Source organism: Miscanthus floridulus, chromosome 3, assembly GCF_019320115.1.
Source record: "Miscanthus floridulus cultivar M001 chromosome 3, ASM1932011v1, whole genome shotgun sequence".
In the NCBI taxonomy this organism is placed as follows: domain Eukaryota; kingdom Viridiplantae; phylum Streptophyta; class Magnoliopsida; order Poales; family Poaceae; genus Miscanthus; species Miscanthus floridulus.
Genome location: NC_089582.1, coordinates 98,722,219 through 98,736,658, shown reverse-complemented (window position 1 = coordinate 98,736,658; position 14,440 = coordinate 98,722,219). Strand labels below are relative to the sequence as shown.

Genomic DNA, 14,440 nt, shown 5'->3' with positions numbered 1-14,440 from the left:
CAAGCCTAACTCCTCCAAACCAGCAATCTGGTACCCATCCGGGATTTTTATCCAAAGTATAGAAAAGTAAAGCAAGCATAAGTACATGTCGTACTCAGCAACATAACATGGGGTTCATGAGGCTCAAAAGTCTGACACGGGTTTAACTACGATTAGCTTTTGACTATCATAATTTTAGCAATTGGTTGGCAACAAGTTTATCCATAAGCCCATAAACACATGATCAGGTAAATATGATTAATGAATAGTATAAACAATTTATTACTAGCATCATCATTAGCCATTAATGAATCATTTATTCCATAAGGGTCCAAGGCCGCTCGTGACCGTGAGCACGGCTGTTATAACAGTTTTACACTCTGCAGAGGTTGTACACTTTCACTGTGAGTCGTGATTTACCCTTTTGCTCGAGGTAGCTAATCTCTTGACCCATTTCCAAGGAAGGTCAGCAGGGTTCACTATGAAGCCTTTCAAAGGTTCATCTAACAAGTTAGGGCCGCTAGGCGTATGTGGCCCTTCTCTAGGAGTGGCACGCATGGGCACGCAGCATGGTACACACATCCTAGCAGGAAAGGAAACATACCCTCATGCGCCAAAAAGGTAACCACTAACAAGCTAAAAAAGGTCCTCATACTGAGCTAAAACCAGAGCCATATAGCCCTCACAATTGTACTATAAGTCCCGAATGATCGCTTACAGATAAGTCCTTAGGGAGAGGAATCTGAAGCATTTAGAAAGTAGCTAAATACTCTAGCCCCCTATTTCCATGTTGCTAAAAGTCATGTTTTAATGTTTATTGCATATATCATTAGTCAAGTTACAAGATCATGGTTTAGTTAAGCACTAGCAAAACCTACCCAATGCAATAACCTAAAGGTATCAAGGTACAAGATATCAAATATCTAGGATATCCTTATTGGCAATAAGGTAGACACATGCAATATGAATTAAGTGATTAAAGATGAATAGGTAACAAGGATGGTCCCATGCTATACTTGCCTTAAAACACCGATCCTTCGGTAAGCTTTAATCTTCAACGTCCTTCTTCTTCTTCTAGATCACCACGTATATCTCACCGACTGGACGTAATCGTAGAATACCACACAAACATCCATACATATACATGTATAGCATACAATTGCATCTATATCAGAACAATACATCAACCAATAAAATAAGCAAAACGATGTATCACTACAAACACACAAACACAAAAGACACGCTATATGCGATTCAACGAAAAAGCGACTATCGAAGGATTTTCAGTGCAACGGAAAATAAAACCTATCCATATAACATATTTTAATTGTAGAAACACATGTAAATATTTTTATTAATCAACTTATTTCATTGCTTAAGAAAAAGCATAGTATAAAACCTATATTGACTTTATATTCCAAAAACGATGCAAGTGATAGTATTAATACAATTAACTTTTTAGCTGCCAAAACACATTTGAGTAACATGAGAACCACTAATGCCACTGTGTAGAACACGCCGAACAAAAGTAACGCAACAAGAATGGCTCGATATAAAAAGAATAAAACCTAATTTGCTTTTAGTATGAAAAATGGTGTGAGCAATAACATTAATCCAATTAATATTTGTGTTGAAAACTATAAACACGGGACATGGTATATAACATCGTCATCGCCTAGCATACAACGTTACAAAAGCGAGCGTAGATCGGAAACATAATTAAAAACTAGGTTGATTTTAATTAAAAAGACTATTAAATAAATGTTAATCAAATTAATATTTAATTATAATAGTGGATCGATTATGGAAAAGTACAGGGGTTAGAACGCAAAATGTGCGTGCACTATGCTGTGAACTCGGTCCTTGAACCGTGGACCGGGGAAGGGCTGTGAGAGCGATCCACCATGGACCATGTCCATGAAGGTTTATTTGGAGTGTATTTCTGGATTTATTTTTCTAAAGAAAAACGGCCATAAAGTTAAGACACGTCTAACAAGGAGCGAGGCAAAAGCACGGTGCTCAGCCTTGGTGCTGCGCATGCTCGTATTATTTTAAGTGACCAAAATCATTTGAAACTACTAGTTCAGATTAGTCAAATTATATATCTAATTTAGAAACATGAGTTAAACTAATCATATTTTAATTATAAACATGTGTGTATTATTTAATCCATTCAAACTTTAACAACGTAAAAGAGAAAAGCATGTGAGCCTCTGACACGAATTTTGTACATGGAACATGTTTAATTTAAGTATATTACGATTTGAAATATATAAGTTAACATTAATCTAATTAACATTTGCTTACGAAAGACCAAAGTTTACTTACATTATTTTTTTCTAATTATAAAACTAGCTGTGTATAGACTAATTAAATTAATTATTTAATTATATACTAAAAACATGTGACATGAAAACTAATAGCGCTACTGTGTAGATCTCGACGACACGAAACTAACGCAGCTGGAACGAACTGAAACGGAATTAAAAAGAAGAAACGACGGAGATTAAACGAACTAGTGGCAATTCTGTAATTTGCATCATCTTCTTCCTTGCCTTCTTCTTACTCACGGACGTGGCATGGCAGCCATGGAAGTTTGATGCTGCTGCTCGCGGAGGGGAGAGAGGAGCCTCGGCCTCGGCCTGCCGACCAGCCGATGGCGCAGCAGCGGCGCTGGGGCCCACGGCGGCGGCGCACTGGGCCTGCCCATGGGGTCACAGCGGCCAATGCAGGGCCTGCACGGCCAAGCCTGCACAGGCCGGCGGCGGCGCGCTGCTATGCAGGGCGTGGAAGGCCGCGGGGCCGGGGACACAACGCGCATGGGCCACGGGGGCGCGCGGGTCGACGGTGACGGCAGGGTCGGGCGTCGGAGGACGCTGCCGGAGACGAAGAACAGAGGACCTGCTCATGGAGGAGTTCGTCGGATACTTCTCTAGAGAAAGAAAAAATGAACGGGAAACGGTCAAACGGTGATGGATTCGATAAAAGGGATACACTACGGTGTAGAGAACGACGAGATCTACCTTGTGGTGGTGGTGGTTGACGCCGGAATGCGACGGTTTGGCTGGAAAAGCTTGTCAGAAGTTCACCGGAAACCTAGTTGTGCCGAACTTCGACGTCCGATCTGCGGCGATAAGAGTGGCGGCTCACGAAACCGTCTATACTTCTAGAATCCTCGCGTCGAGGGCTAGGCCGGCATATATATATACGCAGGTTCAGAGATTTTAGAAATCCGGATATTTTAGGAAGTAATTGATTTTTGGAATTAAAATAATTACCGAAAATCAGAAATCAATATCTCTGAGCTCCAAAAAATACTAGAAAAAATTCCTAGGGATAGATGGAAGAATAAGGAACACAACCAAAGTGGTTTTAGCTCCCAAAAAAGACTTTTGGATTAATCAAGAAAAAAGACAAAGCTCCAAGAAATAGAAATTTAATCCCGAAAAAGGTCGTCGAAAAGATTCCCAAAAATAGAGGCATCGTTCTAACGCATCTTAAAACCTTTTCCAAGCCTTTGGATTTTGAAAACAAGGCATCTTATCTAACTTTTGTTTTTGCAAGTTTTCAAATTCTTTTTAAACCACTACTTGAAAGCAATATTTTAAAGATTGAGATTTGAATTTATTTTCCAAACCACTCATCACAAAAGTATCAATGCAACGACATGTACGCGCAAACATGTTGCTACCCTTATGTTGGATTTTAATTTAAAGAAAATTTTCTTTTTCCTATGTTTTTATGAGCACAAAACAATTAACAGAAATCATTTTACTCTTTTTAGAAAGTAGATAATTTTAGGGTGTTACACGAGTCATATCGCTTGAGCCCGCCATGGCGAAGATGGTAGAAAAGTGGATCATCTGATGACCAAAAGCGTGAACGTACGGCATCTTCCCCACGGACGACGCCAACTGTCGGTGCGAAAAGTGACCAACACGTAAATATTTGTAGTTTTGCCATATGTTGTGATCGGATATGGCCTAGCACTCAATGACATAGGGTTTATACTAGTTTAGGCAACATGCCCTACGTCTAGTTTGAGTTGGTCGGTGACTTTATTCTTGAACCCAGGTGCTCAGAGTTTGTTGTGGGTTACAAACGAGAGGGAGTAAGATGGAGGGTATCAGAGGTCCGATCGAACTCCAGACCAAAGGGCCAAGAGTGACGGGAGCTCCAACGTGCGCTAAGTGTTCGAACGTATGCTCTGTCTAGCTTTAGAGTTCTAGAGCCAAGCAGGGAGAATCGGAATTAGTTGTCTAAATCGTTTGAATCGATCGTCCGTTGTTCCAATCGTCCATTTGGAGAGAGCGCATCCCCTTTTATAGATGAAGGGGACGGCTTTACAAGACAGAGTGTGAGAGAAAGAGTGTGTGTCCTACCTAGTCTTGTTGCCCACACCATCGCGTACAAGGTGGTTTGTCGGCGCCCATAATACTGTTGATGGCTGGATGCATGTGGTTGGTTCCACTGTGCTCTTCTGTATGGCAAATGTCAGCGCCTACTATACTATAGGATAAATGTCGGCGCCCACAACATTGTTCATGTTCTGACATGTCTAGAAGGTTGTGGAGCATCCTTTTGACATGACCTGACAGTACTATCCTATAGGTGTGCAGGGTACGGTCCTTGGTATTGCGGTTGACTTGAGAGCCCTGCCTTACTTGCTCCACCTGATTCTTTGGGTCCTCACCGAGCGGGCGTACCCATTTGGTTGTTTCCCAGTCGGCTCTGGCCGCATTGTTCAGAGAAGAGCTATAAGTAGAGGTTCAGTGAAGCGAGCATTGTTCCTCCTCGGCCAGGCCTTCTGGTCGAAGAGGCGGGCTAGAGTCAAAAGCGAGCGCCATTCCTCCTCGGCTGGCCTTCCGGTCGGAGAGGTAGGCCAGAGTCGGAAGCGAGGCCTTCCGGTCAAAGAGGCAGGCTAGAGTCGGAGGCGAGCATTGTTCCTCCTCGGCCAGGCCTTCCGGTCGGAGAGGCCGGCCGGAGTCAGAAGCGAGCATCGTTCCTCCTTGGCTAGGCCTTTCGGTCAGAGAGGCGGGCTGGAGTCGGAAGCGAGCGTCGTTCCTCCTTGGCCAGGCCTTCTAGTTGGAGACTAGATCGCCCTTCTGGCCTGTCGTTTAGGTATTTTGGGCCAGCCCAGGAGTTGTGCGTCGTTCGTAACGTCGTCTGCTAGGCCAAGCTTTTGCTGGGAAATAGGTCCATGAGGGACCCCAGGTTTATGAACCCAACAAACATTCTACTCACAACAGGGGTAAGTTATAGGATAACATATGTATATGATAAGTACTGATCAATGACAAATCACTCAGAGTACTCATTTCTATGGCATTAGCATGGTTAAGTAGGATATTAGAGGAATAATTCCTAAGTCATTCTTAATTACAAGTCAAAGCATACATTGATTAGTGCAATTACACCTAATAGTCATGGCTAAGATTATCTTTATATCTACACATAAGGGATATTACTAAGGAAGATTAAGAACAGAGCTTGTTTTTTCCTTCGTAACTGGACACTACGTGTGCCTATATTTGGGGAGTGGACTACAAAGGACTCAACGGGGGTGTCACATCCGTGATCTACCACATGACCTAGAATATAGGGTGTATCCATAGGTAAACAACGTTTAAGCACCACGCTTACACAATGTCGACCACTCACCCCGTGCGTAGCAAAGCGAGCGCTATACGAACTTATGCATGGATATAATGATAAACTAGCTATACTAAGCATATAATCAAAGTAGACGATGAACATTATAATGAAGAACATGAATAAGATGAATACTAATATTGTCATAACAATTGTAGCAAGCATATAAAAGTAATGGAGATACAAAAGAGAGTGGGTACAAAGATTATACCAAACCACGCTCTTGACAAGATCAGGAATCCAAACGAAGCCTGCTTGCCTCCCTCTATACCTAGCCTAACTAGCTATGCCCTAGAATATGGTGGAGCTCTAAGGATGATTAGGGTTTCTGTCTTCTCAAATGACTTATTGTCTTAGGGGTTGGTAGGGGCTGGTATATATAGGTCGGAGCATCCATCATGAGCCCTTGGATCAAACCGACTTAAAGGATGGCGTAGATGCAACCTAGGAGGCGGTGGAGAACCAACATTGCGACAGGGACTAACATGTGGGCCCTAGGGGTCAGGGGCCTACAGGTGGGGCCGGCCGACCCCACCTGGTAGTCACTCAGGCTCTGCCTTAGTGTGGAGTCCTCTCGAGTCTTTTGGAACCTTCTGGTGTCTGTTTCGTTGTGGATAAGCGTAATTAATTCTGACATGTAGGTCCACCATGACGGTTTTCTGAATAAACCCTATAGAAAATATAGATTCACCAAAAATCATGAAATTTGTTAGTTTAAACCCCTAAACCTTTGTTGGTGATCATATTTATGCTCATATACATGTTTCAATGATAGTTTATAATGGTTGTTAACTACCGTCAACATTCGTGTTGCAAGCCGATGGTGCTTGTTACTCTTGGAGGTTGCCACCGCCTAGACGGCTTGGTGGCTTGTGGCTCTGTTGAAGCATGCAAGGAGATTGTGTGGTGTTCTAGAGAAGTGCTTGTGATGGGTATTGTGCTCACCCATGGGGATCACGAAGAGCAACTCTAGTTGAGTGAGACGCGAAGGGCAACAAGTGGTCTAGCCGTGTCAAGTGCTAGAGCTTGTGGTAAGCACTCCACGTGGGAGAGTGTGACTTGTAGGTCACCACTAACAAGAGGATCGGCGATAACCTTGGAGCTTGTCTCAATGGGGACTAGCGTGTTGGCAAGCATGTGAACCTCAGGATAAAATTCACTGTGTCAGCCTTGTCATCCTGTTAGTTTGCATTCCCGTCACACAAACTTGTATTTACTTTCATATATATTGTGCTTATGTAGTTGCTCTTGTAGTTAGTTAGCTTGTGTAGCTTGCTAGTTACCTTGTTGCTTGTGTAGCATAGAAGTAGCTCCCTTGCATAACTAATTTGATTTTAGTAACCTTGTTAGTAACATTGCTTAGTTTGTGTAGCTAAGTAATTTGCGCTCTCTAATTTGGCATTAGTTGCCTTGTTATTGAGCATTGCTAGTGAGCTTAGGCTTTGTGCTTTTGCACACTAGTCATGTAGGAGTTCCCTGTGTTTGAAGTACTAGTTGCATAGGTTTTTGTGACCTTACTTCTAGAATTGGTTAGGTGAGCTCTAGCTAGCCCGGCACCTTAGTTGCTTAATTAGTATCTTTGTAAGGTGCTAGAGAACTTAGATAGAGGGGTGTAGTCTTGGCTAGACCGATAGTTTTAATTCCATATTTATTTTGGTTAGTTGGTGCGATTAATTTTAGAAAGGACTATTTACCCTCCTCTAGTCCGCCATCTTGACCCTACACGGGGGCTAATGTTGATGCCATACCCCCAGGTATCCCGACTACTAGATTTGCTAAACACCGACTCCGGATCAAAGACCCGACGGCCCATGATGACCCTATACAAGGAAGAATATCTCTAGATTGCGCCAGGACTCCGACTAGGTGTTGATGCAAAAGTGGATCTGCGAACACAAAGGGCTAATACCCGAATCGATATCCAAAGCGTGCCAGTTGATTTGACCTGTTAATCGACAAGGATGAAGATACGAGCACTTTGGTCCTGACAACAGCGATACGCCCGGAAGTCACGGCCAAGAGGTACTCACGTGGAACTCGAGAATCGCCGAAAGTCGCACTAAAGCGATGCAACTCGCCGAATCAATGAGAACTCGTAAAAAAGGAAAAATATGCAAATTGACGAAGTCGCCGAAAAGTAAGTAGATGCAAATAGGAGTAAAAATTGGTTTTGATATTGATTGATATTTTTTACATTGCCCCTCAATCTATATTTATACCCTGATCTAAAGAGACATAACCAAATATGACTAGGACACCAAGTCCATATCTAAAGAAACACGTGACTCTTACATGAATCATATTCTAACAAATATAGAAAAGGAAATCAACTCCTATCTATTTCCCTGTCCGCCTCAATTACGATGGAATTCTCACCGACCTCCTTTCCATCGGCATACTTCCTGTTTCATCGGCAGTAGTTTTCAAGCCTTCCTTCATCGACATCGACAATAACATCTCCAACCTTATCGGCAACGCCTGAGTCTAAACCAACCTTTCCATCGATCACCACCATTCATCGGCAACCATCTTTACAAGCCGATTTTCATCGACTGTCAGCGTATACAGTAACTTTCCTCCTGCCGATTAACCCACTCTGATCATTTTGACATGTGCAAAAAATGGTGTCAACACATGCCCCCCAATTTCGGAGTATAAAACCATTAATGCTCCAAAATTTACTCTAGATAACGTTTGCCTTCGCCCAATTACTATAACTCATCCTCCAAGCCAAAACTTGATCTATTATCAAATCTAATCAAATCTAGTCCTGATTCACGCACCTCAGTAAATATCGCACAATTTCCAACCACTCTTGCCCTGATTATGGTTAAGATACCGAAACAATAATCCATCGGCAAGATCCTAACATAATAATGCCGCCATTTTCAGAATTAAAATATCCTGTACCGAGATCTCTTCCAAGTCATGATTACTTGCCATCAAATCATCTGTACAATCCCTTGATTATCGTACGAACAGTTACCATATCCATCTGAACCACCTCGACCCACATGCGTGCGGCATAGAGATAAGTCCAGAATACCCCTACTCCAAGCGGCTTATAAATAGATTTCTCCGGAACGCTCGCCTTCTACCCTCAGATTCCAATCTTTGGCATTATCTCTTTCCGACGGCGACTCCGACGAACAACTGCGCGACCTCAACCAACAAGAACTTTTCTCCAGCGTCAACCTCAAGTCTCCAGCTCGTGCTCCCATCTACCTCAAGATAATGGCAATCAACTTCAACGTCCCTGCGGTTCGTTCCACTTCCGTTACTTTTTACCTCGATTCCTCTGGTCTTTGCGAGTTCATATAGTTGATAATTTTTTCTCTTTTTCTTTGTTCTTCGGATCCTCTAAACTTAGGAACTTCGCAACAAATTAGTTATTCCAACCGATCAGCCGCATTTCCAATGCCTAGGGCCAATGGGCAACCCAGATCCAACTGATTTGATTAATGCAGAGGTTAACAGAATCCCTTTTAGAGCCCAAAATTTCTCTCTGAATTTATGGAAAGATACATTCTGATCTTGGCCCAAAACCACCAAAGGGTGGAAAGATTGGTACTTGAGGGTCAACAGGTCGATGCAAGTACACTGGGCAGAACAGAAGCTAGACCAATGCATTAGGCTATCCATTGCCGATATGCAAAAGAACGAGTCAATGATGATTGCAGCTGCTTACTTCTGGTCAGACACAACAAACACTTTTTATGTTTGGACATGGCCCAGCTACTCCCACACTTGCCGATGTCTACATGCTCACTGGCTTGGACATTTCAACTACCGATGAAGGCTCCATCTATGGTAGAAAATCTGAATACAGGGTGAATACCCGCAACATCGGCGGTTGGACGGGATATATTCAAGAATGCCAGAGGACCGGGATAGTTAACAGAGGGAACATGCCACATTCTTGAATATGTGGTTAGAAAATTTATCTTCTGTGGTCGATTAGTAGGACCAACCAACGCCTTCCTCCCCACAGCTGAACTCTTGGACAATGGTGTAAGGTTCCCTCTTGGCCGATACCTTCTGAGCTCACTTATCATCTTCTTCATCAAGTGTCTCAGAAACTTTTGCTTGGCGAACCCATCGGCAACTTAGGAGGCCCGTGGTGGTTTATCAACATGTGGCTGAATGTCCATATGCACAAACGTTTGCAATGGGACTTCTTTGCCCAACAATTCCCACGAGAAATTGCTGAAGACCACGTGCTTGGAGATGAGGAATCGGCAACACGCTCACCCCTCAATTTTGGTGAAGCCATAATTGTCCTCCCTAGAACAGAGGCCAATAAAGACCAGATCGACAGATTCTTCCAAAGCTTCTACAATGGTCTTTCTCATGATCATAGGGCCTGAGTACCTTATATTGATGAAGAAAACAGATTCCCCCTTCTTTTCAACTTTGCCAATGACACTCTGAATCAGGATAATGAACTCATGATGGCCATCATTACTCTCAGGGCAATCCCAGTAAACACATTTGGTAGCGGGATAAACACCAATATCACGTATGAATTTTACAATCCATCGGCAGTATCCCGTCAATTGGCTTTTGGGCAACTGCCAATCAAACTTTGTTTTGCCGATGTGATCAAACCCAGAGAAACAATCACCTGCGGAACAGATTGGAGCAGGGTAGTGCGACTCTCCCCTGATGCCAATACTACAGATGTCGAACTATCCATCTAGACGCCAACATCTTTCATCACCGAATCATATAAGCAATGGTGGCGAGAGTGGAGGGAACAACTGTTTGCAACATATGCTCACACATATCGACACATGATCGACCCTAAATACGCCATTCCTGATAACGCAGTAAGTTTCTTTTAACTCCCTTCTGCTTTTTCCTTTCATATATCGGTAACTAACTTTCTCGTGATAGATTAACAACCCAGCACCATCTATGAGCAAAAGTGGGAAACCCTTCGACCTTCGGCCTGTTTCCCCGATATCACCGATCGGCTACAACACCCCCACCTTAGCTGCTTTGACTCACCAGAAGACCCGTGCCAAGACCATCACCTCCAAGTCCAAATTGGCTACAGCTAGGGCCACTCCATTAGCTGCTGCTACAACCCTGATCAAGGCATTCAAGGTAACAACCCTGTTTATTTCTAATCATGCCGATCACAGACTGTATTAACATTAATCATCAGGGTGTAAGAGCCGCTGCTGGATCGTCATCGGCAATTCCTCCAACATCAAGCACCACTACCTCTGACAAACCTTCAGAGGTATTCCTTTGATTTTATATTTTATCTGTTAAATATCATACCTTACACTTGTTTTGCAGCAACAAATGGGTACATCGGCAAGCGTACCAGATGTTCAAGCTCCACAACCAACAAGTGCCGATGCCCCCTAGCCAACCATTGCTGAGGCCCAAGCAAAGCGCAAAGCCTTAACAGATGCTGAGGCACAGCCAAAACGACAGAAGTCCATGCCGATCCCCACATCTGCCCCAACGTCTGCAAGCCGGCAAGAATCAGTTGATGCAACTGAGCAAGCAGTTAATCCTCCTGTACAGGACATACCATCGGTCATCATACCCCAAGGGCCAACCACCGATGAGGCCATAGAGGATATCCCATCGGCAAGCTCAGCCGATCCTCCACACGGCATACTCCAGGCTGCTTCCTCCAGCCAAGTACAGGAAATTGCCTTGAAACAGGTAAGCCGATTGACCTAGTCGATTTATAATATTCATACTTATCCTTAACTGACCTCTTTTTCTTTTTCTCAGGAACAAGACTCCCCAAATAGCCTATTTTCCTTTGCCATTGACGTTTCTAATGATGATGGAGAGGAAGCAAGTTCTTCCCTTGCACTGGGAACAATATCGGCAGAAATTAAGTCTAAGTTGGAAGCTCTCCTGGACTTGTTACAGCAGGATACCGCCCAACTGGTAAATGACTCGGACCCCGCAAAGGCAATTTTCAAAACAATCCGTGGCCAGGTCCCTGCCGATGTTGAAGAAGCACTCTTCCCAGCAGCCCATTTAGAAAGCTGCCAACTACAATATCAACGGGCTGCTCAACGCATTGCTGATAGAGTAGCTCAGGCTCAACTCAAAGAAGAGATGCTACAACTGAAACAGATTGCCGATGAGAAGCACAAGGGCATCAGCAACTTGCAGACTTCGGGCGCTGAACTTAAGCAGAAAATCTTAGATTTATCGGCAAAGAGGATGGCTCTATTGGCTGAATTGAAATTAGTCGAGGCAGCCTTAACTCATGCCCAACAAGAAGAAAACCAGCTACCTGATGCCATCAAGGCCCTTCAGCAAGAAAGAGACATCCAGGCTCGCAAAGCCTTGGCCATGAAGAAAAAACTTAAGCCTGTGGAGGGTGCTGCCGATGAAGACATCAAAGAAATGAAGGAAGTCGACCAGATTTGCCTGCGTGCGATATTGGCTATCCAATCCTTGGTAAACCTGTAAATCTTGTCTATTGCATCGGCACTTTATGAGACATTGACATCCTTGTATAATTCTAGCCGATAGGACTGTTATCGGCACTTATACTTTTATGCATCCATCCAGATACTAGGGTAATATTTCTTTAAATATTTTCCATTTAATGCTCTGGGAAACACAACCCCTTCAAGGGTTTCTAGAATATATGTGTTACCAGGAACAGACTGATTTATCCAATATGGACCTTCCTAATTAGGAGACCACTTTCCAAACTTTGAACTTTTAGTCCCAATCGGTAAAATCAATTTCCAGACCAGATCTCCATCGGCAAACTCCTTTACCTTCACCTTCTTGTCATACCATCTGGCTACTCTTTTCTTATTTTCTTCGATGCTAACTAAAGCCCTTAACCGATGACCCGCCACATCTTCCAACTCATCCTTCATAAGAGTATCATAATCATCGGCTGTCAGCTGATTTTGAGAACGTATTCGCCTAGAGCCAGTTTTAATTTCCCAAGGCAATACTGCGTCGTGTCCATATACTAACTGATAGGGCGTTACTTTGGTTGCACCATGATATGACATCCGATATGACCACAAGGCTTCATTTAATACTGTATGCCACCTCTTAGGATTTTTTTTAATTTTGCGCTTAATGAGTTTGATGATCCCTTTGTTAGAAGCCTCAGCCTGACCATTAGCTTGAGCATAATATAGAGAAGAATTTAAAACTTTAATTCCCATACCTATAGCAAACTCATCAAATTCTCCCGATATAAACATAGTACCCTGATCGGTAGTGATAGTTTGAGGAATACCAAATCGGTAAACAATATGCTCTTTCACAAAATCGATCATATTAGCCGATGTCACCTTTTTTAAAGGAATTGCCTCAACCCATTTTGTGAAATAATCGGTAGCAACCAGAATAAATTTATGTCCTTTGCTCGATGGCGGATAAATCTGACCGATGAGATCGATAGCCCGTCCCCGGAACGGCCTAGGTTTAATTATAGGGTTCATAGCCGATGCAGGCGCTCTTTGAATATTACCAAACTTTTGACACCCCTAACATCCTTTATAATATTTAAAACAATCTTCAAGAATAGTCGGCCAATAGTATCCATTCCTTCTGATCATCCACTTCATCTTGAAAGCCGATTGATGCGCTCCACACACTCCTTCATGAATTTCACCCATCAAGCTTTTTGATTCATCACTGCTAACACATCTGAGTAAAACTCCATCTATAGTTCGATAATATAATTCATCATCGAGGAGCACATACTTGGTAGCTTGGAACCTTATACGTCTTTCAACCTTTTTATATGGATCCTTTAAATAATCGACAATCTCCTTTCTCCGGTCATCGGTATCGACTACCGATGTTAGCACTTCCTGAATAGGCTGATACCCTGAAGCATGCTGAGCTAGTCGATTAGCCTCTTCATTATGCAGTCGAGAAATATGTTCAAGACGAAAATCTCTAAACCCTTTCAACAATTGCAAACATCTTTCATAATATGAAATTAAAACTTCACTTCGGCATTCACAAATCCCAGCCAATTGATTTATAACTAGCATAGAATCACCAAAGATTTCAACAACATCGGCATGTATCTCCTTCAGCAATTCTAACCCTTTTATCAAGGCTTGGTATTCAGCCTGATTGTTTGTCGATGTAGCAACAATCGGCAATGAAAACTCATACTTCCTTCCTCGAGGTGAAATCAACACAATGCCGATACCTGCTCCTTCACCACATGTGGACCCATCGAAGAAAAGTGTCCAAGGAGCAACCTCTAGAGAATCCACTGTATTACAATGCTGAGTGAGAAAATTAGCCATAACCTGCCCCTTAACTGCCTTAGTCGATTCGTAACATAGTTCAAATTCTGATAATGCTAAAATCCACTTGCCGATTCTACCACTTAATATCGGCATCGACAACATATACTTGACTACGTCGTCTTTGCATATGACCGTACATTCGGCAGATAACAAATAATGTCTTAATTTGACACAAGAAAAGTATAAACACAGACATAATTTTTCGATGGCCGAATACCTTGTCTCAGCATCCACTAATCTTCTGCTCAAATAATAAATAACACGTTCTTTCCCTTCAAATTCTTGAATAAGAGCTGAACCGATAATGGTATCATCAGTTGACAAATACAACCTAAAAGGTTTCCCGTGTTGAGGTGGAACTAGCACCGGAGGATTTGTTAAATATTTCTTAATTTCATCTAGGGCTAACTGCTGCTCAGCTCTCCATACAAATTCCTGATCGGCTTTCAATTTAAGTAATGGACTGAAAGCCTTGATCTTACCCGACAGATTAGATATGAATCTTCTAATGAAATTAATCTTACCGA

The 14,440-nt window shown here is 42.8% G+C and overlaps 1 pseudogene; it reads left to right on the top strand.

The window, feature by feature from the left end:
• The first annotated feature begins 9,392 nt into the window (after positions 1–9,392).
• Positions 9,393–10,638, top strand: LOC136547606 (uncharacterized; annotated as a pseudogene).
• The last annotated feature ends 3,802 nt before the right edge of the window (positions 10,639–14,440 follow it).